General features: G+C 39.4%; 1 long non-coding RNA gene across 1 annotated transcript in view; it reads right to left on the bottom strand.

Annotated features, from left to right (window-relative positions):
- Window positions 1–868, bottom strand: part of LOC117960333 — an 8,808-nt gene extending 7,940 nt beyond the window's left edge. Inside the window, exon 1 of the long non-coding RNA XR_004660121.1 lies at window positions 712–868. This is a non-coding gene — a long non-coding RNA (uncharacterized LOC117960333). The remainder of the gene's footprint in view (window positions 1–711) is intronic.
- Window positions 869–4,850: the final 3,982 nt, after the last annotated feature.

The following is a 4,850-nucleotide window of genomic DNA, read 5'->3' as shown; positions in this document are numbered from 1 at the left end:
AATAAACGCTTTAGTGAAGCTCCCTCCGGCCTGCTGTCTGTTGCTTTTGGGTCCTCACCTCACCCCCCACCGTAACAGGTATCACCTGTTTTCAGAAGAGGGCACAGTTGTGTGAGATACATTGCATGTTATTGCTGCTGAAGAGGAGGAGATGGTTCCAATTTTAACAAAAAAGGTTCTGTTTTTTAAATAGTAATTGAGCCACTGTAGAGCAACAGCCTGGATCCCTACCCTATGCTGAAGGTGATCCAACAAGTTGGCATGATCAACCGTGTCAAAGGCAGCACTAAAGTAAACCGAACAGCAACAAATTATTTAGTCCTTTAAGAAGTGCTGTTTCTGTGCTATGGTGTGCTCTGGAACCAGACTGAACATTGTCCAAGATATAATTTTCACTTAAAAATGAAGAGAGCTGAGCAAGAACAACCTTCTCCGAAATCTTTGACACAAACAATAATTTAGAAATAGGCCTAAAGCTGTTACAATCAGTAGGGTCAAGGTTGGGTTTTTTAACTAGAGGCTGAACCACAGCATGTTTAAAGCTAGATGGGACTGTGCCATGAGAAAGCTATCTATTACAGACAAAAGGCTGGGACCAAAAGTATGAAATACCTCTTTCAAAAGTCGAGAGGGGACAGTATGTGAAGATGAATAGTTTGGTTTCATGTGTGATACGATATCCATCAATGTTGACAGGGCCACAGGCCCAACACAATTCAGAGAAGCAGGGCATAGGATTGATTTAGAAGGTTCATGATCAGTAGGTGAAATACAACATCTGATAGTGTCAACCTTGTTGATTAAAAAAAAAACTCAGAAATTGTTCTGTGATTTTAAATGTAGTATCAGGGAGTGCAATAGCATGATTTAGTGCAGTATTTACAATATATTGCTCTGCAATTGTTCTTTCTTTATGTGCTAATAACTTTCTCAGACTGGATAAAGCTCCCCGCAGAGACACGGACAACTGTTTTCACATATCTACTACTAAATTGACTTTGATATGTAAAATTGGTAGATTGTCCCTTTTATTTCTGAGTCATCTGCACAGAAGTTCTTTTGCAAGGTAAGACATTTATCTGCCTCACTGAATTATATGGGAGCTAACCATGGCTGAAGTGTCCACAGCATTTCACTTCATAATATTCTTTCCATATGAAAGCCCATAAAAATGGCAGTAGAAAGAAAGAAATAGAAAAGCAGTAAATTAACTGACAGTTGTCATAAGCCGTGGCCTTGGAAAGAAGAAGTAACGTCAGTGAAGTTGAGACTAATGTCCCGTCAAAGAGCGGCGGCAGACCTACAGGTGCAGGTTGATGGTCCTGACCATTGACTGTTAAAATTAATGGACAAAGCAACCGGTTCGGCAAAGTGCTGCCAATGCATAAGTGCCTTTGACCTGCATTTTGTCTGAATTCCACCAGGGGGCGACACGTGCGGTTGCAACAGTAGGTTGGTTTCTGTAGAAGTCCATGAGAAAGTTATCCACTTCTCACTTAAATTATTACCTAAGTAAACATTTTGATAATTAATTTAGGGTCTCAATTGCTAGTTTTAAGTCTTCTGCAACACATTGGTGTGCATTTTTTGAATCATGGTGTTGTTGATTTTAAAATCAACGATAAAGCATGGGGTGTTTTTAGGGCGGGGCTATGATGTGATTGACAGTTCGCTGCCTGTCAATCTTGACAGTGGTTTAGCATAGCTTTTTCATGGCGGTGAGCTTAAAACCTAGCAAAGCTAAATCTTACCAGGAATTATCTAGGCTAGCTTTCAGCAGCAGTTGCATCCAGATTGCCGGTGAAAGTGTGTACCGTAACGTATATTGTAAGCAGCGTTGGCAACTCTCAGCTAACGTCCCAGTCAGATACCGCCCAACAGTCTATAGCTTGTACCTCACTCATCCCTCTCATCTAAACTTGTCACATCCATAACCAGGATGGCTACGCCCGTAACAGCAAACTCAACGACTCATAGCAGATCTCCACAAACTTATAGGTGACATCATCGCTGACATCATCAGCGCTGTCCATTAATATTAACAGTCAGTGGGTCCGAGTCAGTACTAACCTGATACATTAGGTTGCTATATTAGGTGCTAAAACCTAAATGCCTGTCTGAACAGGCATTTAGGTTTTAGCTGCTTTTTAAGAGAGTCCACAGAGTCCAACCTTAAGTTTATTGGGAGAATCTTGTAAGGAAGGCACAGTCTCCCCAAGTCTTAAGAAGTGTAAAAAGCGGAGGACCTAAGAGTTTGACATGTGGTGTAAGGTTGCAGGACGTCCATGGTATGATGTGGAACCTGGCCATCCTGGGCTCTATACAGTAAGAGAGCACCAACATTTTAAAATGAAATCAAAAATGAACATGAACCCAGAGTCGAGAGATTTAAACAGGTAAATATATACAATAGGGAACGCTCCTTTGGTAGAAAGTAGTTCTGCCTATTAAGTTATACCTTATGAAACACAAACTTGTAATTTGCGTGTATCAACCTTTTTAAGGGCACCATCTCACCTCTTAACTCTGCTTTCCTTCTCCCTCCTTATTTGTTTTTAAGCAGCAGGAAATAGAGAGCATCGGTCATAGCCCGAGGCCATGGTTAAATACTGCTTAATTTGCATCAGGGGCCATGGCATGCATCATATTATAATAGAACACCGGTCTCATGTTGCAATTAGAATATAACCTTAGATTAATAAGGGCATGGTGCCAATCTGTTGGCACTGAATTGCAGTTCTATCATAGGCTGATATTGACACAAACAAAAAGAGCCTCTGGCTTTAAACAACAAGCCACATTAGCTTTATAGATATGTGTATATATATAAAAAATATAGATTCCTACTGTTTACCACTGCCTGTCCTTGGCTTGTAAGCTACAGTTTGTCCTTGTGCCCCTTTCAGCTTAAATGTCAATAGCAAAGGACACTATCTTCTTTTGATTGATTTGAGAATATTATCCAAGTTCCAGCAATTCTGCCTAAAATCCCACACAAGGATGTGAACATATATACAGGAGCAGAGACTAAGAAGTTATGGATTAAAAACAGAAATGTGTGAAAGTGAAGAATGGAAGAATGGGTGGACAAAGCAAGAGAGGGGGAGGTAAGGTGTTTGTGGGTGCTATCTGTCTCCCATGTTATTTATTACCAAGACAGGTACAGATATGATAGGCTGGGAAGTCTTAGCTTCCCAGCCTCATTACACATTCACTCTCCTTCTCACACACAAACACACACATACACACACACACATTTTCAATAACATTCATGCAAACTTTGTTCCCCTCCATCTTTCACTCTATCGCTCTGGTTCTCTGCTGTCTCTCTAACCCCTCTCTCTCTCAGACACACACACACACACACACACACACAAACATACATTTCAATTAAACCAAAGCTCAGCATGATGAATGAGGTTACCATTTAATTTCAATTATACTGGCTGTTTAGCTAGCTAGAAAGCTGTTGTGTGCTCATGCAACATCCGCCAAGCGATGGCTCAATTACAACACACAAAGTGCAAGAACGGGTGTACACCAAGGCACAAGCACACATTGGCTGCCACATAAGCAAATATACACAGCGGCAAGCGTACACGGACAAAGCACACACATGCAAGCCCATGCACACACACAACATTAGATTAGCTAATTTAGTTCTTGTCTGGACACATTTTTCACCTCCGTCTAGCTGTCGGCTGTTCTAAAACCTATTTAGACTTTCCACAGGGCATCACGGCATCCCAACAACATACTTGACGATGTGCGGACACTAATAATTATTGCCCCAAAATAGAAGTGTTGTTTATTCATTTATAAGTTAAAGAAGTCATACATGAGAAATGAGTGGTGGAAGACATACTTATCTCAGGGGATTCAGCTGAAATGACTTTCTCGCAGGTCCTATTTATGCCAGCACAAGTCAAAAGACGCAGTTTATTTTGAGTTTGCAACCTACTTTAACAAAACAGGCTTGTCGACTTTTTTTTTGTTAAACCTCATACGTGGTTATTTATTATTTAAATTTGTTATTTTTTTGTAATGGCGTGTATACTATGGCACAGGAAAAGTAAATGTACATACTGTAAACCTTTTTTTAAATTGACAACCAATTTTGAATCAAATCGTGAGCCTAAAATCTGACATTGATTGGAATTGTGACAGTTTCTTAAACATGCACCCCTAATATGTGGGTAGTTCTGCCTTCTATTATGCCTCATTAAAGACTTTCCAAGCTGAAACCACATTGTTTTACTAATTCAGAAACATTCAAACAATAAAGGAAACACAGAGTACTAAAATCATGAAGAACATGAAGTTAGCCTTGCATCACTGGCTCATACATTTATGAAACCTCTTGGTTTGTTTTCATCTTATTCGCTGTCTAACTAAAGTCCGATGTAATTTCATCTGAGTTTGTTCAACACACAGATATCGCCATGGCTTGTCTTGTAATACTGAAGGGAAACAGTTTGCACCCTCCAAAGACAACTTCCACCAGCTGCCCAATTGGCACATTGTATCACGTTAGGTAACAAACTACTCACCAGTAAATCCGAGGGCCAAAAGGGAGTTAAAAAACAATATACTGTAATATATGAGCATAATATTGGAATTTAAAGAGTCTTTAAACTGACTCAAAGCAGAAAAATCAATTTTTCATCAGATATAATTTTATTGAAAATGTAAAAGCACTAAAACAACTTAAAATCAATAAATAGTTTTAACAATGCATTTAAAAGAAGTATCAATTCAAGTAAACCTTACAGGTTGTACAGAGCTGACTTTCACACTCACTGGATTATGTTAACATCTTGGTTTGCCCTTATTGAATATCTGTCAGTACA

Source organism: Etheostoma cragini, chromosome 17, assembly GCF_013103735.1.
Source record: "Etheostoma cragini isolate CJK2018 chromosome 17, CSU_Ecrag_1.0, whole genome shotgun sequence".
Lineage (NCBI taxonomy): Eukaryota > Metazoa > Chordata > Actinopteri > Perciformes > Percidae > Etheostoma > Etheostoma cragini.
Note: the sequence above shows the minus strand (reverse complement) of the source record. Positions and strands in the feature narration are given on the sequence as shown.